At 50.5% G+C, this 27,094-nt stretch overlaps 5 non-coding genes across 5 annotated transcripts; all 5 read right to left on the bottom strand.

The window, feature by feature from the left end:
* Window positions 1-2,298: 2,298 nt before the first annotated feature.
* TRNAF-GAA (transfer RNA phenylalanine (anticodon GAA)) lies at window positions 2,299-2,371 on the bottom strand. Its single transcript has one exon. It is a non-coding gene; the product is annotated as a tRNA-Phe (tRNA).
* A 923-nt stretch (window positions 2,372-3,294) lies between these two features.
* Window positions 3,295-3,376, bottom strand: TRNAS-UGA (transfer RNA serine (anticodon UGA)). The gene has a single exon. It is a non-coding gene; the product is annotated as a tRNA-Ser (tRNA).
* Window positions 3,377-13,906: 10,530 nt separating this feature from the next.
* TRNAT-UGU (transfer RNA threonine (anticodon UGU)) lies at window positions 13,907-13,980 on the bottom strand. Its single transcript has one exon. It is a non-coding gene; the product is annotated as a tRNA-Thr (tRNA).
* Window positions 13,981-17,575: 3,595 nt separating this feature from the next.
* Window positions 17,576-17,648, bottom strand: TRNAK-UUU (transfer RNA lysine (anticodon UUU)). The gene has a single exon. It is a non-coding gene; the product is annotated as a tRNA-Lys (tRNA).
* A 3,647-nt stretch (window positions 17,649-21,295) lies between these two features.
* Window positions 21,296-21,367, bottom strand: TRNAY-GUA (transfer RNA tyrosine (anticodon GUA)). Its single transcript has one exon. It is a non-coding gene; the product is annotated as a tRNA-Tyr (tRNA).
* Window positions 21,368-27,094: the final 5,727 nt, after the last annotated feature.

Here is a 27,094-nt window from a genome sequence, read left to right as displayed (position 1 = left end):
GGACTCTCTCTCCTCCTCCAGCGACTGTTGTCCTGCACTATGGGATCGGCGGGTCCTCCCCTGAGTCCCCACATCCCCCTGCTTGGTCTCCATTCCCTGCAGGCTGCAAAAATGTCAGGGGAGGCCGCCCCTCTCTTCACTCGGTGCTCCCGTTCATATCGGCCAGCTGCAGCCTCATCTCCTGGAACTCGGGCAGCTGTCACTTGATCCGGTTGTACAGTCACAGGCTGATTGGCTCCCCAGCCTGGATGCTCTTGTGGAAATCCCACAGGCAACACTGCAGGACATGGCACCATTAGTCTCTTTGATATTGCAGTGTTTGCCTGACCGCTGGAACAAAGCCGCCAACTCTTCCCTCACCGACTCCCGTCAATCCCTCTGGTTGCCATACAACCCTCTGATGCTTTCCCGTTCTGCCAGCAACGCCAGGCTTTGCCCCCCTGCTCCTTTATCTTGCAAGCTCTGGATGTTCAGCTTCCATTATCCTCTGCCCTGGGTCAGGGACAGGGGCAGCTCCAGGCACCAGCGCAGCAAGTGCATGCCTGGGACGGCAAGCTGTGGGGGGCTGCCCGCCGGTCACTGTGAGGGTGACAGTCAGGCTGCCTTCAGCAGCATGCCTGCAGGAGGTCCTCTGGTAATGCAGATTAGGTGGCACGCCTGCAGGAGGTCCTCTGGTAATGCAGATTAGGTGGCATGCCTGCAGGAGGTCCTCTGGTAATGTGGATGTGGCCTCTCTCCTGATTCCTGAGGAAAGGAACCTTTTCACGAAATGGCCATGGATTCTGGGAATATGCATGTGGCTGGTGGAGAAGCACCAGGAATCATTTGGCTCCTGGCACACAAGGCAACTTAAAACTTGGTATCCAGACAGGGGCTTGAACTCTGGATCCTCAGATTAAGAGCTTGATGTGCTACCAACTGAGCTAGTTGAGATCATCTTCACCATTCACCACGAGAGTGAGCAGGTAGGCAAAGGAGAGGCAAAAAATGTCCCCAGAACCCCTCCTCTTTTTCTGCACAGCCGCTGACTGTCAGCAGGATTACTCCTCCTCCTCCCTTCTGTGCCTCAGTGTGACTAAATCTCCACACCTAGACAGCCGGTTCGTCCACTGCACCCCAATCCCCCATGCCTGAGCCTCCCTTCCAAAGCCCTGCACCTGGCTCCCTAGAATTAAGTCTCACGTGTCGCTGGGAACTCTGCTTCTTGTGTCCAGAGAGTCTCAGCCCCCCTCAGTAGATGACCTGAGAAACACAGTGTCTGCCTTTTCCAAAGAAGTGCTTGGAGGGTCTTTCCTTATGTTATCATGTGGCCTAATGGATAAGGCGTCTGAGTGTGGATCAGAAGGTTTGAGTCCCTTGGTGGTTGTGTTTCTGCAGTTTTACCATTGTGCTGAACGTCCTGCTCCCTTCACGGCTGGAACCTCTTCTTGGCTGCTCAGGCCAATGCTCTGGCTTCAGCTAGAGCTAGAGCCCTGGGAAGGAGTTGGGGGTTGGGTGTCACAAAGGCTGGGACATGAGACCCAGGTGCTTCCAGTCTAGCCTTTGCCCTTCCTGACTTACCAAAGAAAGTGGGCGGCTGCCTGGGCTAGCGTGTGCACCTGTCCCTGTGCTGGAGGGTACTTGCTACATCGCATCTTGGGAGCCTGGGTGTTTCTCTGCTTCGTGCCAGCTTGGGAAAAGCCTCTTGGGGTAAAATCTCCTGGCCCACAGCAAAAGTGAGCACCTTGAGTGGGACCAGTCAGAGGCCCCACCATGGGGGCTGGACCTGGGCCCTGCTTTCCTACCCACTTCTGATGTTATCCACAGAGCATCAGCAGCTGCCCTGCATGCTGGTGACCTTCAGTGGGTGTTTGGCATGGCAGGGAGCAGCCTGGCTGGGTGTTTTTGTGCCTGTCTGAAGGCCACACCTAGATATGGTCCTGCCCTCAGTTGCTCTTAAGCCTTCCCTTGGAGCTGTCAGCACCAGCTGCCCAGAGGAGGAGAGGTGTGTGGGGTCACTTTTACAGATGCCTCTTCCTTGATACTGCTCTTGCTCAGCTGCACAGAGGAGTTTTCATCCCCAACCCCTGCTTAGCAGCCCTCTGGCACCATTCCTGAGGCTGCCCTGCCTCACTTTCTTCCCACCATGTTGGGAAAGACAGCTCTCATCATTAAAGGTCAGATGGGCCAACTAGGGGCAGTAAGCCCCTTCTGTGTTTTCCTACTGCAGGTCCCAAGGTCAGGAACTCACCTTGGGTGGAGGCACTGCTGTGCTCCCAGAGGGCAAGCCATCTCTGCACAAAGGATGATGACAGGGCCTGCCAAAGCCCAGGATTGAACCAGGGACCTTTAGATCTTCAGTCTAACACTCTCCCAACTGAGCTACTTTGCCAGTTGCATGACAGTATTTTGGCCTGTTGCTTCTCTGTCTGGGATGTTTTTGTCAGCAGTTGCAAACAAAAAGGACAGGAAAAGAATGGCTGCTTCACACCCCCACTGGAGGAACCCGGCGCCCTTAGCTGTGGTGAGTAAGAAGTGTCTGTTAGCTGACAGGGCCTGTCCCCCAGGAGCTGGAACAGTAGCTGCCACCTCACCCTTGGCTCCAGGCTGTGAGAAATGCTCATTGCCTGGCTGCATGGGCGGATGTTGCTCCGTGCTCTGGAGAGCATCTGTATTGGTCTTTCAACCCCCCGTCTTCAATGAGACAGTCTGGTAAGATCCCAAGTGTCCCCTCCGGCCTGGCAGCTGAGAGTCTGTGCAGACATCAACCCCCTGCCAGCCCCACAGCCAGCAGCAGCGCCAGGCGCCCCCCAGCACCACAGGGGCACTCAATGAACTTGCTGTGGGGAAATGGCTCCTTAGTGTCCAGCTGCTAGAGTGAGAGTCAGGAGAGAGCAGTGTCTGGCTCACCTTGGGGGAGAGAAGAGACCTGATGAGTGTGGATCTCCCTCAGCCTCCCCCGCAATGCTGGTCAGTTGTATTGTCACTGTGATAGTCAGTGCTTCCCTTCAGGGCCGGCCCTAGAGGGGTCCGGGACAAATCCCATGGAGTCACTGACTTGGCTCCTTTCACACACTAGAGAGAGGAGCAGAACCAGGGTTATGGCTGATCTATGGGGCACTAGGTGAGTGGCAGAGGCTTCAGGTGCTGAGAGTTTGCCTGACACCTCAGGGACACAGTGGGAGGTGGTGTCCCAGGCATCTCTATGAAAGGAGCAGAAGAGGATTTACTTGGGGTGGGGAGAGACTTGAGAGTGACTCAGGGGGTTGTACACAGGGAATTACCCGGATAAGATACTGGCTAAAACACAGGCCTTACTGTGAGCAGGATTTGAACCTGCGCAGAGGAACCCTATGGGATTTCAACTCCAACACCTTAACCACTCAGCCATCACAGCTGAAGCATAAAGGTGCCCCAATGCCAGAGAAACTGGTAAAGAATCACAATGACCAGGTGTGAAGTCATCTGAACTACAGAATTCCCACCGCAAACCTGGCTCCCAGAGCACAGCGGGGGATTTGAGTTTGTTCTCTTTGCTTAGCCATGTGCAGTCGCACAGAGAGCACGTTTAAAAGTCTCCCCTCCCACAGAGTGGGAATGGGAAATGATTCTCAACTTGAAGCCTGATGTGAATGAGGATGTCTGGACCACAGGGCCAGGGACTGACTTTTGCTATAGAAACCAGTGAGACACGGAACCAAGCTAAGGAAAATGTTTCCTGGAGTCAATAACTGGATTAGCAGCAGTATTGTGCAGAGAAATGTCTCACAAGAGGAGACAGCACATTGGTGGTTTGGTAGCAGAAGTCACAGCTACAGCAGGGGAGGTCTAGCTTTGGTTTCTGGCCAACAGAGGAAGGAGTTTTATTATCTCCAAATTTCAGTAGAAAAATTCAGACCCAAACTGTGTGTGGTGGGAGTTTCTCTGGTTTCGTTTGTTTTTCTCATTTGAAATGTCCTTGATCATTTTTCTGGGAAAACTATTTGGACAAATCCAAGGAAGAGTTAGAACAATTACAAATCTCCATGGGAGTAAAGAGGGTCTCTCAGCACCAGGGGAGGGGTGGAGATTTTCATGGAGGGGAGTTGAGGAGATAAATGAGAGGCTTTTGCTCCAGCAAAGAGAGCGGCTTGGGAGTTTTATTTTTACCAAGTGAATCCCCCACCCCCCGCACACACTGCTTCCCTGCTGCTGCTACCTCAGCTCAAATCTCACTAACACCCCCAGCATGTGACCTACAGCTTCCTCCTGACAAAGCCCTTATCTATCAGAGACAAAATCCCCTCATCTGCCCCTTCTCCCAGCTCAGCCCTCTGCCCCCAGAGCCCAGGACAACCCCGACCTAGCCATGCCAGGGGGTCGGGCTTAATCTTCAAGGCCGAGTACAAAACCTTCAGCCGGGGACGTTTCGCTCCCTTCCCACCTCGGCCCAAGTGGTAAGGGAGAAACGGACGAGACATGCCAGCTGGAAGACACCTCTCTCCCACTTCTCTATAGCCTTCTGTGATGTTATTAATATAAACTGGGACCGTAGGGATCTTTGTTGCCACCACTGTTATATATGTGCAGCAAATATTGTGCAAAGGTTGTCGTGTGAGGTGTCTATGACAAGGTTATGATTTGCTGGTTATAATTATGCTGGCTGTATGTGTGTACCATTTTTGTATTTGAAGTTATGAATATGGGCTATGTACTTGTATCTCAAATGTATTTGATTCCAAGTAGCCTCAGTGTCATCAGCCCCCAACTCCTTCAGAAGTCCATAGCAAAGAGACCCCTCCACCCACAATCCTGGACTCCCTGGGAGGTGCCTCCCACACTCCCCCCCAACCCAATGGCACATCAAGGAATAAAGTGGCAGCATCTAGTGTCAGTGGGGTTCAGTGGCTCAGGCTAGACACCTGAGCTGGGGATCCACCCCCATAGCACTGCTCGAGGGCCTGGGCCCGGAGTGTTCATAGCCCCTTCCTTACCCCTCCGAGCCCAGCCAGGCTCCTCACCTGGAATAAAGCAGAAGCGTCTGTCGGCCTCGCTGCTGTCCAAATTCCAGGCGCTGCTGTTGTTCCACAGGAAGCGGGCCGAGCTGCTGGGGCTGGGAGAGGGATCCTCCACCTCCTACCCTGGGAAGGCTGGAAGGTCCCCACTGACCGGGCAGGGCGATGCCTCCTGCTGGAAATCGGGGCTGGGCTCCTGGGGCTGCTGCTGCCCACACAACAAGCCCCAGAACCACCCTGCCCGGTTCTGCACCAGGGCTGGGTCCTGCTTGCCCAGCTGCATCCTGGCCCAGCTCCATTTTGGCCTTGACGGTGCCTCTCCCACCTCGGCGCCTGCACCGGGAGCAGGTTTCCTCTTCCAGAAGGCTGGGCACTTCCACCTCCTGGCCCGGCCGCAAGCTCCTTCCCCGCCACTGGGGACGGTTGGGCTGCTCGGCTCCTGGGGAAGATGGCAGCTGCTTTCCACAGGCTCTGGGGCCGCCTGCAGAGCCTTCTTCCTGAACATCTTCAGGCGCCTGGCCATCCTGGAACCGAGCGGTGAGCAGATGTGAGTCTGGGGTCGAGGCAGCCTCTCACTAACCAGCCTGTTTGGTCTCTCCCCATCCCTGCCCCAGCCAGAGCAGCTCCTCCCCTCCCACAGTGGTGCAGGGAGTGCAAGCTACACACACTGGCAGGAGTTCATTGCATGATCTGCTCCGCCTCAACCTTCCCCCTCGTGATCCCTGGGGCTGCAAGAACCGGGGAGTCTCGTCCTTTTCGAGCACTGGGGTCAGTCACAAAGACCACTGGTCACTTTGGACAAGCAGCTCCATCCTGCCAGCCCAGGACACACTCACACTTCCTCCCCCCCATTCCCCACCCAGGCTAGAGAAGGAACAGAACCCAGAAGTCCAGACTTCTCCTGGGAAACCATTCCCCACTTCAAAGTCCCTAGACATAGCAAGGCCAGGGCCCCTTCGTTTCCCATTGATTTCCATGCTCAGCAGCTCCCCGGGTCCGGCCCAGCTCAGAGTCTCTCAGCCTGGGGAACAGTCTCCCACAAGGGAAGGGTTGGGAGCCCCATTGCTGGGATCTTGCCAAACATTTGGAGACGGCTCTGGAGAAGCCCCTCCCCAGTCTGAGAGTGAGGGGCTCCTGGGGGCTGTTCGCAAATCCAATCTCCTTTGGGAGAGATTCTCTCCCCTCTTTCTGCCTCTCCCCAGACAGACAGGGGATGCCACCGAGGAACCCTAATGCCACTCACTTGCTTTGGTGATGAAGCGATGGATGGAGGATGTTCAATGTCATCCCTCGCCCTTCTCCTCACTCTTCAAGCCCAAGACAGGCTGGAGAGCTGGGTGGTGACCTGAGGAGTTACCCTGCCCAGCCAGCAGACAGAGTGATGACACTAAGTAATCGGCTGGCTGTGAAAACAAGAGTCTGTCTTATTGCCAGGGAAAGGAGAAACTTGGCCAGCAGCAGGGGGTGCAGAACATCACCCTAGTGCAGGGGTGACAGTGCCTCCGGGATCCTGAAATCCCAGCACTTTACACACCTTCCTGGAGCCTCCCAATCCCCCTGGGCTGTTGGGACTGCACCCCCAACCCTACTGATGAGAAACAAGCCTGGGGAGGGGAAGCTACTGACTTAGGGTGACACCAAGTGTCAGAAGTATGGATGGGACCCAGCAGTCCTTCTTTCCAGGCCCCTTTGCTAACCACTGCTGCACACTCCCTCCCACAGCAGGAAATTACAAGCAGGCCCTCATGGCCACTCCTCCTGCCTATGAGAGGGAGTGTGATCCGCTGGAGACACTGGACCAGGGGACTGGGATTCAGGACTCCTGAGTTCCATTGATGGGATTTCATACTTTCCCGCTATTGAAAAGTGCTGGGAGAATCTCCCAGACAACGCTGCTCTGACAGTGCTAATCAGCATCTGACCATTCAAGGGCAGAGCGCACTGCCCAGGAGGAGGAGTGTTTGGCTCTGGGGTTTCACTTCATCTCAGTCTAGAGAGAGGGGCCCAGCCATGGAGTTTGGCTCAAGAAGAGCAATTCTCCAGTTTGTTAAGGGCATTTTGAATTCCAATCCTGTGCTCCAAAGTGCTTGGTGTCATTTGCAAATTTTAGAAGCATGCTCTCCACTCCATTTTCCAAAGCACTAATGAAAAAATATTGAATAGTACCAGACCCCGGACTGATCCCTGCCAGACCCAACAGGTACACCCTTTCTGTTGGACAGCCAGACATGGAGAAGGGCTCTTGGAGTCTGGGCTTTCAACCAGCTCTGCACCCACATCACACTGATTGCATCTAGACCACATTTCCCTGGTTTGCTTGTGAGACTGTCCTACGGGACTGTGTCAAAAGCCTTAGTAACACCGAGCTAGATCCCATCTACTGTTTACCCACCTTCACTAGGCCCGGAACCCTGCCGAAGAAGGAAAGAGGATTGGTTTGGAATGATTTGTTCTTGACAAATCCATGCTCACTAGTCCTAAGAACCAAACTATCCTGTTGATGCTGCTGACAAACTGATAGTTTAAGAATGTACTCCAGTATCTCTCCAGCTATGGAAGTGAGGCGAGCTAGTAAGTCTCAGAGTTCTCTTTGTTCCCTTTTAACGATAGGTCCTGTCTTGTTGAAGGGTGGGAAGATGTTCTTCTTCAGGGATCTCAGATGAGAACTGGAGCACAACACCTGGTTTAAGGCCACAAAAATAGAGGCAGGAACCTCTTCTCTCCTCCTGGCAAAGAACCCCAGGTACCTGAGAGATAGGGACACACATCCATGAATGGGCTTTAAAAAAGGCAGTGGTTAAAAAGTTTTGCCCCAATCATTTCTTGTTTCCATAGACTAGACATTTTAGCAAACTTTAGAATTCCTTGGTGCTAAACACCGTGAAAATCCCCTTTCTCTGTCACAGAGGGTTTTAACGCCCCTTATCTCACCCAGGCTAAGGACTGCCCAGAGTTCGAGAACTGTCCCTGTTCCCATTGGACAGATGGGGAGGAGCCTGAGGTCCAGAGAAGGGAAGTGACCTACCCAAGGGCCTACACAGCAAGGCGGTGGCAGAGCCAGAAAGAGAAGCCACCGGTCTTGACTCCTGTTCTTACAACCAGGAAACCCCCACTCCCCAGAGGCAGGGATAGAGCTCAGGAATTGAGATGGTGGAGAAATTTAATTGAAACAGTTTCTGTCAGAAAATTCCATTCAGACTAAACCACTTTCTTTCTCGAAATCAAAATAAATGGGATGAAAGTTCTTTTCAAAAATATTTTGTTGCAAAACAAAAGCATCTCCTGTTTGTCAGAGTGTGTTAAATTGCCTCGTTGCACACAAAGAGGAGACACTTAGATTACAAACATGAGATAAGATGCTTCACTCTGAGCTAAGTAGTTGCTGCTCTTAACAATTTCAAAATAAAAAAATACAAATAAAAGAGACTATTTCATCTAGTCTATTATGTCATAATTTGCTCTGAGTAAAGGTGATAGGACACCTCATATTATGCACTACCCCTAGTGACACCCTCCAATGGATCCCCATCCTCCACCCACCGTGAGGTAGGTAGGAGCGGATCATTATTATCCTTACTTGAAAGAGGGAGAAGCTAAGGCTGAGAAAGGAGAATTGACTTGTTTTAGGTCACACAGCCAGCCAGTGGCAGAGTTGGGAATAGAACCCAAGAGCCCTGATTTTCAAACTAACCATCAGATCTTGAATTGCAAACATTGACTGACTTGAACTGTTCTCAAATGAGCTGCAGACCAACACTGCACAGTAATTATTCAGCAAGTATTTGAGGAGAACTGCAATGTTAGAGAGAATCATGAACTGTTCAGAGACTATTAATGCACCGAAGCAGCAGAATTCATCAAACATATAACTGGTTCTGACTTATTTCCTTGGTCTTCAAAGAGAGCAACAAGGACCTGAGTATCCTCCCTGTCAATAACCCCCTGCTCAGCCAATCAGGGTAGAGACTGAGAACAGGAGGCCGAGGGTTTTCACCAGAGAGCCCAAAGGATGGCCCAAGTCACCAGTGGGGATCACTGCCCGAGCACTATTTCAGCTCCACATTTCTGGGTGGACCTCCCACGGTGTGTGCTGCCGAGCACTCCCCCGCAACACACACACCGATCCTGGTGTTGGGAGGGGAACAGGTGAAAGGACAAAAGAAGAAAGAGACAAAGAGAAAGGAGGGAGGGATGGATGGAGGAAAAAGTGAAACACAAAAGACAAACCCTAATGTCCCCAGTGATTCTAAGGGACAAAATCCCAGGTGCGGAATAAAATTCTGCCTCCTTAAACTTGTATTTTTCATGCCTAGATTTCAACTGTCACCAGATGGATCAGACTGAACAGCTTTCAAACCTCGAGGAGGCTCTTACCTTCTAAACAGGGACGGCTGTTTTCTAGTAAAATCACAAAAAGGGAAGGAGAAAACTCAAAAGAGGTTCCTCCTGGTGCTCACGTCCATGAACCTGAATACTCTCTCAGTCCTCAGAGAGAGACCTGGAGAAGGAGACTTGGTGAAGCAAAGCCACAGGGGTCTCTGAGGTTTCCCCGGCCCTTCGCCCCTGTCCTGCCTGGCTGATGTTGCATCTTTCTGTGAGGTCCCCACCACCTTTGACCAATAGTCTGAGATCCTGCAAAAGGTCTTTGTGATGTCACTGCCACATCCCTCCCTTGCTGTGCTAATGTCCTGCCCCGGGCCAGGCACTTTGGAGGTTTGAGCTACTCCCTGTGGATCACCCCACTCAAGGAGCGTTCGTTCTAGGAAGCAAGCTGGCTAGACAGTAACACATCAGATGCTGCTCCCAGCGCTACACTCAGTTTTTCAGAAATTAGTCAACTTTATGGCCAGAAGAGACCATTAGAGCATCTAATCTGACCCCCTGCATGCGCAGGCCTCCTGTATGACACAATAGCTACTTTTGGGGCAAACACATTTCACAAAGGCATCTAGTTTTCATTAAATGACATCAGGAGATGGCAAATCTACCACTTTCCTTGGTAGCTTGTTCCTGTGGTGAATCATCCTCGCTCTTGCATATTAGTGTCTTATTTGTAGTATGAATTTGTCTCTTTTCACCTTCCAGCCATTGGGTCTTGTTATGACTTTCTCTGCTAGACTAAAGAGCCCTCTTATACCCAATCTTTTCTCTCCATTAAGGCCCTTCAACACTTCAATGAAGTCACCTTTCAATCTTCTTTTGATAAGCTAAACAGGTTGAGCTCATTCAATAGCTCACTAGAAGGCATTTTTCTCCAGCCCTCAGAACATTTGTTGGCTCTTTGCTCATCAGAATCCTGAACGCCAACTGGATGTGGTTCTTGTTCTTCTGCACAACATAGCTCCTGGGGAAGAGGGATATGCAAATGCACATTCATATGATACCTTTGTTTAATTGATGAAAACATAAACTACACACTTAGAGGACTGGAACTGATTTCAGCTGATGGACAGCTTCGCTAGGTTTTTATGCATTTGGACAGTGAAATGTTGAATGTTTACATTCATATCAAGCCCCCCCGTATAGTGGAGCTCCTGAACATAATGGAGAATGGAAATGAAAATGTTTTCCTTTTTTAAAAAAAGAAAGAAAGTTTTAAGAGAACAGGGGGGTTTGAACTGAGGACCACATAAACTGTAATCAAGCACTCTACCACTGAGCTATATCCCCATGATAACAGGTGTACAGAATCATGATCTCCAGGACTTTGACAAACCCTGATTCATCGACGTCCTTTGCCATTCCCAGACCACAGATGATTTTAAAAATGGGGTTTGATTAAACTTCTTAAATGTGGTAAACACCACAACTTGCACACCCACCGATATAGCTTCTCCCACTGACATAGCTGCCAACTCTTGGGGAAGTGAATCAACTACACCCACAGGAAAACTCCCTCCCCTCAGCATAGAGCAGTGATTCTCAAACTGTGGGTCAGGACTCCAAAGTGGGATGTGACCCTATTTTAATGGGGTTGCCAGGGCTGGCATTAGACTTGTTGGTGCCTGGGGCTGAAGCTAGAAGTCTGAGCCCCACCACCCAGGGCTGAATCTCTCAAGCTCTGGTTTTCACCCTCCCCCAATGGGGCAGGGCTCAGACTTTGCCTCCTCTGCCTCTGCTCAGTGTGGAGGGGCTTGGTCCCTCTTTCCAGGGCCATGTAGTAAGTTTTTTTTGGCAGAAGGGGGTTGTAGTGAAAAGAAGTTTGAGAAACCCTGGCATAGAGCCTCTGAATATGTCTAGACTTGGCTCCCTGTGGCACTATGGGTAATCAGACACTGAAAATACAGCCATCACACACCAACCTTGCCTAGCAGGCAAGAATCAAACCTCCACAGAAAGATGCCTGTTGTTTTTAAACCCATCTCCCTAAGCACTCAGCCACAACTACTTAACAAAGGGGCTTTTCTACACTATGGTTCTGGTCTCATTATGGGTCATTTCCAATTGTTTGCTCAGACCAGCATTAGCGAAAATGGTGCCCTGGGCAAAACTTGTACTTTGGCACTTCCCCCTTGCCCCTGAATGATCCCCACTCCCCCTTTACTGCTAGCCCCTGCACTCCCAATCCTTGCACCTCCTTCACCCCAACTCCTGCCCCCTCCTGTGCCCTTAACTCCCCGTGCCACCAGCCATTGCCCCTTTTCTGCAGCCCCTTCACATGGTTCCAGTCCTAGGGGCCCCGCACTTGTTCTCCCTTTCCCTGGGCCCCTGCTTAGTGAGTAGTGTTCAGTGGTTCCCAAAATGTGGGGCACGACTCCTAGGAGGCACAGAGGAGCATTCATGGGGGCGCCTCAGGGCCTGAGCCAGCCCCCATGGAGATAGCACCATTCAGCCTCACTCTGTCTCAGCTCTTCCCCAAACCCCACTCTTAGCCTGTGGCTCTGGCTTCCCGCTTGGCTTTGACCCCCTTACCTGTCTGCACCCCTCTCCCCAGCAAGCCACAGCCCCACTCCCAGCCTCGGTTCTTGACTGTGGCTTCCAAGGGTCCACAGCCATGGATAAGAGGGCACAGTGTGAAATGTTTGGGGACCACTGTTTTAGGGTTATGTTCTCAATCATTTCTACAAAGTCCAATAAAAGCTATTCCTCACCCACCCACCCCTCCATCAGGACAGACTAGGTATGTTTTGCTGCCCTTCACTCATACAGGAAGGATAATAACATTTCATTCCATTCAATCCTAAAGTGATTTGTAACCACCACCAGCCACAACTGGTCATTTTGGGAAAGTGGCCCCATCATGCTGCATACCTAGGCAGAGTAGGTGTGTCTGTGCAAACACGGTCTGTTCCTGAAGTCTTTCCCCCAGCTCCTCTCTAGATGTGAGGGGGGAGCTCATTCAGCCCCTGCTTCCACTTAGTATTTAAAAACTCCTTATTGTCCCTATCTCTGCTGACCTTAGATTTCTCCACCTGTCTCTTTTTTGACAGCTCAGGTGAGGTGGCTGAGTGGTTAAGGTGATGAGCTGCTAATCCATTGTCTTCTGCATGCATGGGTTCAAATCCCATCCTCATCAGATGTATTTAGCCTTCTCTGTTCCTTTGTAGACAACCATCTCCCCTTTTGGTACAATGACAGATCAAACAATGTTGCTTCTTGCAAACAAAAGCCAACTCAGAACTCCCTTGCTTTAAATAAAATGTCTAATTCCCAGTTTTCTTAAAAAAAAATTCTCTAGTGCTGTATTTCTTAGTTTTTATCTCAAAAGGTAACATCCTTATCATCTCCCCCAAACCCTGGGACCTCCCCAAATTATTAAAATACCCTCAACCCGAGCAAGGCCAGAGCAGTGAACCAGAGCTAGTGTCTAGGCCAAGCTGTTCTGAAGGAGGCAACTCAAACGTTTTCTCCCTGCTTCCCTTGGCAAGGTCTGATTGAAAAAACAAAATTCCCCAAACTGAAAATTTTTGGCTGAAAAACCAGTACTAGTCTGTTTGGGTACTTTGATTTGAAAGTATTATTGTTATTATTCTCTTCTGATTTCTGAATCAGTTCAGTCTTGGTCCTCCAGCTGTGTTTCCAGCTGCTGAGTTGTGGGGGACAGAGGCCAAGTCATGATGTCTCTTCCTCTCTTTCATAGTTTCTTCCAACTTGCTAGGAAGCTCCTTTGCTACAATGTGAGTCAAGCAGTGTCTGTTGTCTCTGTGCTATCGCATAGAAGCCTGCATTGTACATGGTTCCTGGAATAGTCCTTGGGACTGTGGATACCTTCAATGGGCCAGCAGCGAGTCTGGCTCCTCCCTTGTCACACCTGAAAGGCTGGTGGTGGGCATTTCTCAACCTCATAACGTATCTCAGTAACGCACACAAAGCAAAATTTCATAACTTCTCAACCAATGCGAGCACACACAATCCAACAAGATATTAATGTTCAAAAGATCAAGACTTTTGAAATGATACCTCACTAGGCAGACTTTGTACAAACCATGTCATCATTTTACGAGAGTGGTGAATATGGGGCTTCCAGGTGCTGCTTTGAGCACAGCGTGCCACACCTGGGCTTCCATTGCAATGGAGACATACCCTTAGAGTTCATCCCTCCTGGGATAAAGAAGGCAGCAGGGCTGGCTTGGGTCATCTGACTTGGGCTCATGGAGCTAAAGCTGAGAGGCTAAAAACTGTGGTGCAGACATTTGTGTTCACACTGAAGCCTGGGTTCAGAAACTCTCGCCCCTCGTGGGGCCTCAGCGGTTGGGCTCAAGTCCATATGTCTGCACTGTAATTTTATAGAGGTTGGGAGGGAGTTTAGCAGGTGGAAATGGTTAAACCGCATTGAGGAGACTGGACCACTGACCTATCAGCTCTTAACACCCAAACTTTCAGTAACTCTATTATCAGTGTCTGTGAGTGTAATTTAAACCATAGGTCCATCTAGCTCTGAATCTTGTCTTCTTACAGTAGGCAATACCAGGTGCCCCAAAAGCCACTCCCCAAGGCACCACTAGGACTTGAACTCAGGATCGCCTGTTTACAAAACAAGTACTTTAACCAACTAAGCCATGGTGCCTGCTGTTACTTAAAGCATTGTGTTTGCCCACACCTGACTCTCTGACAAGTCCCACTGGGCCCTGACGAGTGTTGCTTGTGTTTGGCTTCTGTAAAGCAGAGGAGAAGGTGAAGTTTTGTTCCCAAGGTGTGTGTGTGATTCTTTGGACAGGTTTACACTACAAAATTAGGTTGGTCTAATTACATTACTTAGGCTGGTAATGCATTTCTATCAACCTAATCCCAGTGTAAATAGCGGCTCAGCTGTTAGAACTTCCTGGAGCTATGAAAGGGGAGGGGACCAGCCTCTGTAGCAGGAATGCAGGGCAGGCAAGTTCACGGCAGGCATTATGGGATACTGGTGGAGGTCAGTTATGGTGATACAATGACCAGCAGCATTTACACTGACAATTTGTCACTTTAAGTTTGCGGCACAAAGCTCTAGTGTCACGGAGTCACCGGGCGATGCTCTGGAACTGCTCCCCACCAAGCCAGACAGGACTTTGGGGAGCCTCCTCTCCCTTGGAGCAGACTTGTTCAGGGCAAGAAGCTCACATGCCTTCACCTCCTGGGTCTCTCCTTGGAGCATACAGCATCCTCTGCCCCTCTGTGCGCTTCCCACAGCGAGTCCGCCCCAGTGGGGTCCTGGGGAAGCCACAGGGTCCTGCACCCCCACTTTGCAGTCAGACGTGACTCTCAGCCAGCCAGTAAAACAGAGGTTTATTCGATGACAGGAACAGGGTCTAAAACAAAGCTTGTAGATACAGCGAACCGGACCCCTCACCCGGGTCCATTCTGGGGGGCAGTGAACCAGACCCCCCACGTCTGCACTTCACTCTTCGACCCCAGCCAGCTCCAGACTAACAACCCCCCTCCCAGCCCCTCCTCTCTGCTCAGCTTCTTTCCCAGGACACGAGGTCACCTGATCTCTTTGTCTCCAACACCTTCAGCTGGCACCTTTGCAGGGGAGGGGCCCATGCCATCAGTTGCAGGAGACAGAGTGTCAGGCATTTACGTGCACTGGCCCTTTGCTCTGCCAGATACTTAAGAACTGCCATGGGGACACTGAGGCACCAACACAGTACTCAGAGAAAACATTAAGAACATTCCTAGTTCATCACATCTAGGCCTCTTGTTGAGGTGGTTTTATTTTGTCACCAAAACAGGGCAGTTTTGTCGCCAGACGTGGCATTGCAGCGTGTACACCAGCCACAAGCTGCCAACCGAGGGAGTGTTGTGTGTTTTTCACACATCTGAGCAATATAATGATGCTGAAATAACTTTGTACTGCAGACCTGGCCAAAGATTCACACACATACAACCTGCAAGGAAAACCTCACCTGCTCCTCTGCTTTGCAGAATCCAAACACATGCAAAGCTTGTCAAGCCCCAGTGGGGATGGCAGGGAGTCAGATGTGAGTAGACAGTGTATTCTAGCCACAGGAAGTTACCATGGCTTAGCTGGTTAAAGCCTCTGTTTTGTAAACAGGAGACCCTCGGTTCAACTCCCAGTGATACCTTGTTGAGTAACTCTTGGGGCACCTGGTATTGGCTACTGTCAGAGGACAAAACACAGAGCTAGATGGACTTTTGGTCCACCCCAGTATGGCTGTTCTTATGGTTTAAATTACACTCACAGGCACTGACAATAGAGTTACTGAAAGTTTGGGAGTTAAGAGCTGATAGGTCAGTGTTCCAAGCTCTTTGCAGATGACCCCATCCCTCTGGGACAGGGGCAGGTCTGGGCTCTCACACCAAATGGCTCATTGTGGCTGCTAGAATCTGTGAGCAGCTCATTTAGTTTCCACCGAGGATTGAGTCCCGCTTCGTGCACCGTGTGTGAGAATGAAAATCCTAAACCGCCCTTTGAAATAACGAATGCAGCAGGACGTGTTATTGTCCCTGCCTCAAAGCAGACAGACCAATGAAGAAATGCCATTGAGTCCACGGTAATACTCCACTGCCATTTTACCTTGCTAAACTCCCTCCCAACCTTGTGGGGTCCACAGCCCAGTATTCAGCCTGAGCCAAGATGTCTACACTGGAAATTTACCATCCCACAGCCCAAGCCCTGGGAGCCTGAGCTTGCATGGGGCAGCCCTGGGTGTTTCATTGCAGTGTGGACATATCCTAGCAGTATGTCTGCACTGCCATTAACACACCCAAGTCACTATTCTCAAACACTGGGTCAGCTGATTGAGGCTTGTGGGGCTTGTGCTGCAGGGTTATAAAATTACAGTGTAGACACTTAGGCTTGAGTCCAGCCTCCGAGACCCCACGAGGGATGAGGGTCTCCGAGTCTAGGCTCCAGTCTGAGCCCCAGGAATCTAAATCAGATCATCCAGGCCAGAGAGGCCACAGGGATTTTGTCACAATATAGATGCCCTCTCAGGGTATGTCTACATTGCAACGTAAGCCCAGGGTTAGCAGAGGTCATGTCAGCAGCCCCAACACATAAACATAAACCATGAGGAAAAGACCCACCCACAAATAAGCTGGGCAGTGTCCTTCTCCCTACGTTTCATAAGTCCAGCAACCAAAAGTCCTTTAACATGAGCCATCCCCTCTCTGCACCCTACTCACAGCTGTTGTCCTTAGTCAGTGTAAACCCAGAAGTGCCTCTGTACAGTTCACCTGCCATCCTGGGTGGAAAACGGGGAAAATAAGAAGGCACCACACTCACTGTGTTGTCTAGGGACTAACTCATCCCTCCACGGCCACCCTATCCTAAAGTTGGTCTAACAGCTAAATTTTAGTATTAGGACCCAGGCCCCAGCCCACTTGGCTTTGGAACCCCTGTCCACTGCCTAGCAAGTACTATTAAATTGAGAGCGAGTCCCTCAATCGGGGTCTGCCAAGCACAGTTGGGCTGCCCTCAATTCACACAACAAGGATAACAACCCTTTATTTCTCCTGCCCCAATAACGAGGAGACTGGGAATCCAACACCAGGCAAAAGTGATCATTTTGGCAAGCAACCCAACATATTTCCAACATACTGTAAAATCCACATGCAGACTCATACATGAAACCTTGCACAAAAATCTTCCTGAGGGGGGTCTGAAGCACCTGCTGCTGGAGGGAAGGAGGGAGCTGTGGGTTGGGATTGAGGGGCACTGGGAATAGGAGGGGGCTGTGGGTTGGGATTGAGGAGCAGTGTGAGGAGGAGGGGCCTGTGGGTTGGGATTGAGGAGGCTGTGGGTAGGGGAGAGGAGGAGGACAAGGGGGAAGAGGAGTAGGGTCTGGTTGGGAGTGAGGAGCAGTGTGCATAGGAGGGACTGAGGATTGGGATTGAGAGGCACTGGGAAAAGAGGGGACATGGGTTTAGGCTGAAGAGCATCCTCGTTTGGGGATCCAGCAGTACAGGGGAAGGCAGCAGATGATTGTAATTCCTTAGGGATATTCTGTGTTTGTATGTGTGTGTGTGTGTGTGAAGGGAAGGAACATGCTATATGCCCAGAGGCCTTCATTCTTCCAGGCTGCAAGGACAGAGTCAGGAAGTTGCCCCTTCAAACCCACACAGAAAAAGGCCCTTCTGAGGAAAGGGAAAATCCTGAAGAGAAAAAGTAACAAAGAGGACTCCCAAAAGACACTATAAGACCTTAGTGAGTAGTTTATCACCTGACCAGGGACTTGAACCCTGGACCCTCAGATTAAAAGCCTGATGCCCTACCAACTGAGCTAGCCAGGCTCACAAGGGACAAAAGTAACTTGGTGCAGAGGAAAAGCTAGTGAAGAAAACAAGTGCAAGAAACAATAGGGGAAACCTGCTTCTCTCACTGGCCTGGTCAACACTACGAGTTTATATTGAATTTAGCAGCATTAAATCACATTAACCTTGCATCCATCTACACAACAAAGCCCTTTATATTGATATAAAGGGCTCTTAATACCAATATCTGTACTCCTCCCCGACGAGGGGAGTAGCGCTGAAATTGGTATTGCCATGTTGGATTAGGGTTAGTGTGGCTGCAATTCAACAGTATTGGCCTCCGGGCACTATCCCACAGTGCACCATTGTGACCACTCTGGACAGCAATCTGAACTTGGATGCCCTGGCCAGGTAGACAAGAAAAGCCCCATGAACTTTTCAATTTCATTTCCTGTTTGCCCAATGTGGAGCGTCGATCAGCACAGGTGACCATGCAGTCCCAGAATCAAAAAAGAGCTCCAGCATGGACCATATGGGAGATACTGAAGCTAAGGCTTTTTCTCAGCTCATTTCACCACCCACTATCCTGCTGGGGTTGAGTTTATTGCAGGTGTTACCCAAAATTCGGCCAGCTAGTGAGTGTAGGGAGGACTAATGACCCACCAGAGTTTGGCAGAAAGCAACCAGGTTATTATACTGACAGCTAGGCTCAAAAGAAGAAGAGAGGGGGAGTTTCACACTCACACTTACATACTCATGCTCCCACGACAGGCACAGCATTGGAGAAGTCAGGATTCTACAAGGTAAGTGTCCCACAGCGCAGCTATGGACAGTGCGATGAAGGTAAGTCTTCCTGAGGCACAATGAAATACAATGCAGAGAACCACTGGCCAGATGGTCTGGGCAAAGGGCATTCACTGGAGGTACAAGCTTGTGAGTGCTCTTGTGAGCACATGGCCCCTTCTCCTTTTAAGAACCTGCACCTAACGTTCTGCAACTAGAGATGACTTGGCAGCATCTGGTTGGTCACACTCCACCTTGGGCAGTGTCCATGCTCTGGGTGTGTGAGTGCTGCCTAATTAGAGTCCCAGACACCTTGTCTACCTGGAAGCTCTTCTGCTCTTCAACCAGAACATTCATCCCTCGAGCAGTCCAGGAGGGAGCGAGAGGGAAAAAGCCACTTCACTGGCATTCAGAGAGGGAGAGGAGACAAAAGTGGGAGCAGGGGAAGTATAACAGACCTTTTGAGCATAGAAATCACTGCTGCTCCTACAACAGCAGGGACAGGCCAGTAGGAGCTGGGAAAATTAAGCCCTCATGTTTCTGCCTGGTTTTGAACCAGAGACCTTCTGCAGGTTAGGCAAATATGATAACCACTACACTACAGAAACTCTGTCTCAGGGTTCTGCCCCTCCCTTCATAAGAACATAAGAATGGCCATACTGGGTCAGACCAAAGGTCCATCCAACCCCACATCCTATCTGCCAACAGTGGCCAATGCCAGGTGCTCCAGAGGAACTGAACCTAACAGGTAATGATCAAGTGATCTCTCTCCTGGCATCCATCACCACCCTCTGACAAACAGAGGCTAGGGATCCCATTCCTTACCCATCCTGGCTAATAGCCATTCATGGACTTAACCTCCATTAATTTATCTGGAAAAAGAAGGAAGAGTACTTGTAGCACCTTAGAAAATGAACAAATTTATTTGAGCATAAGCTTTCCTGGGCTAAAACCCACTTCATTGGATGCATGCAGTGCAAAATACAGTAGGAAGGGATATATATACACACACACAGAGAACATGAAAAAATGGATGTTGTCATACACACTATAAAAAGAATGATCAGTTAAGGTGCAGGAAAAAATGGATGTTGCCATACACACTATAAAAAGAGTGATCAGTTAAGGTGAACTATTATCAGCAGGAGAAAAAATCCTTTTTGCACTGATAGGATGGTCCATTTCCAACAGTTGACAGGAAGGTGTGAGTAACAGTAGGGGGCAAATAAACATGGGGAAATAGTTTTACTTTGTGTAATGACCCATCCACTCCCACTCTTTATTCAAGCCTAATTTAATGGCGTCCAGTCTGCAAATTAATTCCAATTTAGCTGTCTCTTGTTGGAGTCTGTTTTTGAAGTTTTTTTGTTGTAATATTGCGACTTTTAGGTTTGTAATCGAGTAACCAGGGAGATTGAAGTGTTCTCCGACTGGCTTTTGAATGTTATAATTCTTGACATCTGATTTGTGTCCATTTATTCTTTTACGTAGAGACTGTCTAGTTTGGCCAATGAAGGAAAGGGCTGGATTCAATGGTTCCTTCCAGTTCTAGGAGATAGGGTACATCCATTATCTTTTTTTTTCTTTCTTACTGCACATCAGACCCAGGACTTCCACCCAGCAGTTCTTGGGGCCATGGGACAGAACTGAGCTTTACTGGCAGCAGTGAGGGAGAACGGTTGGGACTGAGCTGTCTGGGGAAAATTTTAATCCTTATTTAATTTTCAGAGGATTAAATCAATGCAGCTTCCACTTCTCCGTCTTTCCCAAGGAAATAATGTTTCTGTGTGAAGTACTCAAGCCTTTTAATAATAAGAAGTGAAATGAAATGGCCACATGATGGCAACAGAATCTAAGAAATTTGTTAGTCTCTAGGGTGCCACACATACTCCTGTTCTTTTTGAGGAAACAGACTAACAGAACTGCTCTTCTGAAACCTGAGAAGCCATGTTCTTGTTCAATGAGCATTGAAGCTGAAAAGGGAGATGTTTTCTCTTTGACTTCTAAGCCCCCACCTCTAATCCACTACACACCCCCTTTTGTCCCATAGCCAGGAATAGAACCCCACAGTCATGCTAATAGCACCCTCTGACCCGATGAAAGAGAAGCTCTAAGACCCCATGCTGTCCCATCACCTCCTTGCCTGCACTGCCCTTGAAACCCAATGGGGTTTCCTTGGGCAGTTTTGACACTCTCAGAAAGGGGGCAATTTTAGGAGCAGGTTCCAAATAGTGCAATTAACCAGCCAGAAGGGGTAGGAGATATCAGCGTAGGAGCCATTGAAATAACTCTGCACTTACTTAGATGCAGACATAACAAGCTCTATGGTTGGTAAACTTACAGAGACTCTGCTCCTGCTCAGGAACTAGCAGCCCATGACCTGTAAACAGCTGCCATTTGAAAGCATCTGAAAGTTACAAGGAACAATGATCTGTGTTACAGGAAGGTTAACATTTGACAGAGCCCCAATTGATACTGTGCGCACAAAGAGAGGTTTGAATGTGTAACAGGGAGTTTGGTAAATCTTGGTTATTTTATTTTTGTAACAGGCTCCTGTCCATCTCCAATAGAGTTTTCAGTCCCAGTGGCAACTTATTTACCAAATGTAATAGAAACTAGTCCATTCCTCCCAAGTTGATGTGGTTCTTGTTCTTCTGCACATTGTAGCCCATGGAGGCCAAGGACCTGCAAATGTGTCTTCTTGTGCATTTGTTTAATTGATGAAAACAAACCTAGACACTTAGAGGATTGGAACTGATTTCAGCAGAGGGACATGTTTGCTAGGTTTTTATTCATTTGCACAGGAAAATATTGAGTGTGTTTACTCATTTCAGGGTCCCCCATTTAGTGGAGCTCCTGAACATACTGGAAATGGAATCACTTATTGAAAAAACAGGCTTGTAAAGGAGCATTTGGATTTGAACCAAGGACCACTTGATCTACAGTCAAACACTCTACCACTGAGCTATACCCCCATGACATTTACAAAGGCAAGTCAGTGATCTTAAGGATTTTGAAGGACAGGCTCTGCCTCAGAGAGCTGCTTTTCTATTCCCAGACCACAGGGGTTTTAAAAATGGGGTTTGATTAAACTTTATATACACATGTAGACACCACAGCTTGCACATACACCAGCATAGCTTCCCCCAGTGACATAGCTACCACCTCTCGGGCAGATGGATTAACTGCACGGACAGAACAGCTCTCTCCCCTCCACTTAGAGCATCTTCATTATTTATAAATAGGTGGGAAATAACCTCCTGAATGGACAGGAACCAATTTATCAAATATTGCTGTGTCTGCATTCAATATGGGGAACTGGTCATATTGGGCTAGGTTAGTAGGAGCGTTGCAAGCAGATGGAGGGAAGTGATTATTCCCCTCCATTCAGCACTGGTGAGGCCACATCTGGAGCACTGCATCCAGTTTTCGCGCCCCCCCCCAATACAGAAACGAATTGGAGAGAGTCTAGGGGAGGGCAACAAAAATGATTAGGGGACAGAGGAGTTACAAGAAGAGGCTGAGGGCAGGGCCGCCCAGAGGGTGGCTGGTGGGGCAATTTGCCCCAGGCCCTGCAGGGGCCCCCATGAGAATATTGTATTCTATGGTATTGCAACTTTTTTTTATGGAAGGGGCCCCAAAATTGTTTTGCCCCAGGCCCGCTGAATCCTGTGGGCAGCCCTGCCCAGACCATGGTGCTGTCCCCCACTCCACCCCCTTCACTCATTCTCCTCCCTCTGAGGCCCCACCTGTGCTCTGCCCTCACTCCCATTTGGCCACTTCCCACCCCTGCTCTTCCTCTTTGGCTGAGGCCTGCTGGTCCACCTTTCGCTCGCTCCTCTCCTCCCCCTAGGCCTCCTCGCGCCTTTCCACCCTCTACCCCAAGGTCTGCCTGCTGCCCACACCTCTCTGCCCCCTCCCCTGAGACTCACCCTGCCCATTGCCCACACCTCTCTGCCCCCTCCCCTGAGACCCGCACTGCCCACACCTCTCTGCCCCCTCCCCTGAGACCCGCACTGCCCACACCTCTCTGCCTCCTCCCCTGAGACTCACCCTGCCCATTGCCCACACCTCTCTGCCCCCTCCCCTGAGACCCGCACTGCCCACACCTCTCTGCCTCCTCCCCTGAGACTCACCCTTCCCATTGCCCACACCTCTCTGCCCCCTCCCCTGAGACCAACACTGCCCACACCTCTCTGCCTCCTCCCCTGAGACTCACCCTGCTCATTGCCCACATCTCTCTGCCCCCTCCCCTGAGACTCACCCTGCCTATTGCCCACACCTCTCTGCCCCCTCCCCTGAGACTCACCCTGCTCATTGCCCACACCTCTCTGCCCCCTCCCCTGAGACCCGCACTGCCCACACCTCTCTGCCTCCTCCCCTGAGACTCACCCTGCCCATTGCCCACACCTCTCTGCCCCCTCCCCTGAGACCAACACTGCCCACACCTCTCTGCCCCCTCCCCTGAGACTCACCCTGCTCATTGCCCATACCTCTCTGCCCCCTCCCCTGAGACCTGCCCTGCCCACACCTCTCTGCCCCCTCCCCTGAGACCTGCACTGCCCACACCTCTCTGCCCCCTCCCCTGAGACCCACCCTGCCCATTGCTCACACCTCTCTGCCCCCTCCCCTGAGACTAGCCCTGCCCACCACTTGCACCTCTCTGACCCTCACCTGAGACCTGCCCTGCCCACTGCTTGTACCTCTCTGACCCCTTCTCTTAGACCTGCCTTGCCCACCTCCCACATCTCTCTGCCCCCTCCCCTAGCCTGACCTGCCCACCGCCCACACCTCTCTGCCCCTCCCCTGAGACCCAACCTGTCCACCTCTTTCTTTGGTCATCTGTTGTTATTCCTTGAAACATCAAGGATGGAATAAAAACCTGAGTTTACTCCAGGGTGAGGAAAGAAAGGAGCCACCAACCCCCTGGCAAAGCCCTGGGGATATGACGGGAAGGGGACTGTCTGAATGATCAAGGCAGGAAATGGACAAGCTACAGCAACGTCATTAACCACGAGCACACTCTCCTCATGCTCCAGCCAGAAGGGAAATGAGCAGGAATTCTTGCTGTTCAGCCATGGACACACTTACACAATGGCACAGCAGTGTGCGTGTTGTGGAAGCTGGTCTGAGGAAACTACTGGAATTGATCACTCAGTGAGAGCAGAACAAGAGGGCAGTGACAGCAACACATCAAGCAAGTGGTTAAGGCAATGGACTAGAAATCCATTGGGGTCTCCCTGTGCAGATTCAAGTCCTGCTAACTACAGAGGAAGTTGTGGTCCTTTAATTTCAATGGAACGGGGTCTTGTCTCACTCTCAAGCTATATCTACATGAAAGAGTAATGTGGCTTTAGATAAAGTGTTTTAATTGAACAGCTGTTGCATGTCCATCCTGTGCATATCCATGCTGGCATCTCTTGGATGGCCACAGAGAGCAGTGCACTGTGGGTAGCTATCCCACTGTGCAACTGGCTGCAGGGTGCTTTGGGAAGGGTTTGCAATGCCTCACGGGCTGGTACAGCATCACATGATACAATTTTCTATCCCATTGTTCCGTGGGCATCCTACTAGATCGCCAGCTTCTTTTCAACTGCAATGTGCGTGGAGGGGTAGAGAGCATGTGTGTGTGGGGAGGAGAGACAGTGTGTGTGTTGCAGAAGAGTGAGTGTGTCGGCACACTGTCTCTAAGTTCAGACAGCTGCTGGAAGCAACCAGTCCTGAGGCAGGGGACAGCCCCGACATCAGCCTCCCTTCTCGCACTGGCTCAGCTCAGCACAGCACAGCACTCTCTGTCACACACACACACATACACGCACACACTGCTGCCTGCTTAGCTCTGTGTCAGGGGTGCTGGAACAGGGGGGTTAGAGGGCCATGGCCCCACCACTCTTTGCTGGCTGTTAGGACAAATGATGGAGGGGGGGAAGGGTGCAGTCTTGGGGAAGAGGCATTCTGTGGGTGTAGCCTCGAGGGGAGGGGTGGTGTGAGTGGGGGTCCTTAAGGAAGGAGTGTCATGGTGGTGCCACAGTTCGGATAACAGTGCCCCCCCACTGTAAGGAAGCTTCTGCCACCCCTGCTCTGTGTTCGCAGAGCGGGAGACAGCAGCATCCACTGCAGTGATTTGCTCCCCGGGGCTCTGGCAGCGGGGCTTGGGAGGTGATTTAAAGGGCCCGGGGCTCCGACCGCAGCAGGGAGCCATGGACCCTTTAAATCACCAGCCTGGGGAAGATGGGCCGGGCTGGCACAGCGTACTGGCTCTTGCCAGTACCCCATACCGTAACATACCGGCTTACCTTCACCTCCGGAAGGTCCTCATGTGGATCAATAACTGGTTAAAAGATAGGAAACAAAGGGTAGGACTAAATGGTCAGTTTTCAGGATGGAAACAGGTATCTAGTGGTGTCTGTACTGGGACCAGGACTAGTCAACATATTAATAAATGATCTGCTGAACAGTGAGGTGACAAAATTTGCAGATGATCCAAAACTACTGGCTTGCTTCCTAGAACGAACGCTCCTTGAGTGGGGTGATCCACAGGGAGTAGCTCAAACCTCCAAAGTGCCTGGCCGGGGCAGGATATTAGCATAGCAAGGGAGGGGTGTGGCAGTGACATCACAAAGGCCTTTTGCAGGACCTCAGACTATTGGTCAAAGGTGGTGGGGAGGTGATGACCTCACAGAGAGATGCTAACATCAGCCAGGCAGGAGAGGGGGCGAGGGGCCAGGGAAACCCCAGAGACCCCTGTGGCTTTGCTTCAGCAAGTCTCCTTCTCCAGGTCTCTCTTTGAGGACTGAGAGAGTATTCGGGTTCACATACCTGAGCGCCAGGAGGAACCTCTTTCAAGTTTTCTCCTTCCTTTTTCCTGATTTTACTAGAAAACAGTCATCCCTGTTTAGAAGGTAAGAGCCTCCTCGAGGTTTGAACCCTGTTCAGTCTGATCCATCTGGTGACAGTTGAATTCTAGGCATGGAAAACATGAGCTTAAGGAGGCACAATTTTATTCTACACCTGAGATTTTGTCCCTTAGAAAAACTGGGGACGTTAGGGTTTGTCCTTTTTGTTTCACCTTTTCCTCCATCCCTCCTTTCCTCCTTTCTCTTTGTCTCTTGCTTCTTTTGTCCTTTCACCTGTTCCCCTCCCAACACCAAGAGTGAGGGGTGTGTGTGTGTGTGTTGCGGGGGAGTGCTCTGTAGCTCCCACTCTGGGAGGTCCACCCAAAAATGTGCGGCTGAGATAGTGCTCAGGCAGTGATCCCCACCAGTGACCTGGGCCGTCCTTTGGCCTCTGGTGAGAACCCTCAGCCTCCCGTCCTCAGTCTCTACCCTGATTGGCTGAGCAGGGGGTTATTGACAAGGAGGAGACTCAGGTCCTTTCTTCTCTTTTATGACCAAGTAAATAAGTCATAACCAGTCATATGTTTGACGAATTTTGCTGCTTCTCTGCATTAATGATCTCTGAGCAGTTCTTGATTCTCTCTAACATTGCAGTTCTCCTCAAATATTTGCTGAATAATTACTGTCACTGTTGTTGGTCTTGAGCTCACGTGAGAGCACTTTACTCAGGTCATTCCATGTATGAAATTCAACATCTGATGGTTAGTTTCAAAATCAGGGCTCTTGAGTCCTTTTCCCAACTCTGCCACTGACTGGCTGTGTGACCTAAGACAAGTTAATTCTCCTTTCTCAGCCTTAGCTTCTCCCTCTTTCAAGTAGGGGTAATAATGATCCGGTCTTACCTACCTCAACACACCACTGTCTCTCGCCACACACAAACAGTCTCCACATTGCAGTTGAAAGGCAGCTGGCAATCTGGTAGGATGCCCATGGAACAATGGGATAGGGAAACCTGCGTCACTGAAAGTACAGCCATGAAGACACCACACACCAGCCTTTCCTAGCTGGCAAAAATCAAACCTCCACAGAAAGACACCTATGGTGTCATACCCCAGCTCCCTAAGCTCTCAGCCACAACCACTTAACACAGGGGCCTTTCTACATTCTGGTTCTGTTCTCACTGAAGGATCATTTCCAATTGTTTGCTCAGACCAGCTTCCCCAGCACACTCACTGCTGTGCAGCTCTGTACTAGTGGCCATGGCTGAACAGCAAGAATTCCTGCCCATTTCCCTACTGGCTGGAGCATGGTTAGAGTGTGTTTGTGGGTAATGATGTCGCTGTAGATTGTTCGTTTCCTGCCTTGGGAATTCAGACAGTCCCTTTCCCAACAGATCTCCAGCACATCAGTCCCTGGCTGGGTCTCTTGCGCAATGGAAAACATCCCTTGTTTGGTGCTGCCAAGGGGAACGTGCAGAGCTGAGATGTCCCTCGGCTTGGATCAAAGGGGGATGTTGGATGGAATTTATCACACAACACTCCCTGCTCCCCAGAGCCCTACGGGGAGAATCTAGAGAAGGGGGAGTCATTTCTCCCCTGCACTACCAGAAGAGCTGCTAGGACTCCTTCCTGCCAGCTACTCACCCCTGGATTCCTCCTCAGCTCCTGGGATCTTTCTGCTCCAAAGGCTCCAGAGGCCTGGGGTAGGGAGGGCGTCACTGCACAGTCTGAAACACAAGGGAGGTTTCTGGAATTGAAGGAAGGAGCAGAAAATGGAGAGGAAAGAAACAGAGAGAAAACGCCTCATCTCTCTCCCCTCCCCCTCCCAGCAAGAAATGTTATCAAGGACCTGCATTGGGGAAATGGT

The sequence above is a fragment of the Gopherus flavomarginatus genome, chromosome 11, assembly GCF_025201925.1.
Source record: "Gopherus flavomarginatus isolate rGopFla2 chromosome 11, rGopFla2.mat.asm, whole genome shotgun sequence".
NCBI classification, from domain to species: domain Eukaryota; kingdom Metazoa; phylum Chordata; order Testudines; family Testudinidae; genus Gopherus; species Gopherus flavomarginatus.
The sequence above is the reverse complement of the archived record's forward strand: the minus strand, read 5'-3'. Positions and strand labels throughout refer to the sequence as shown.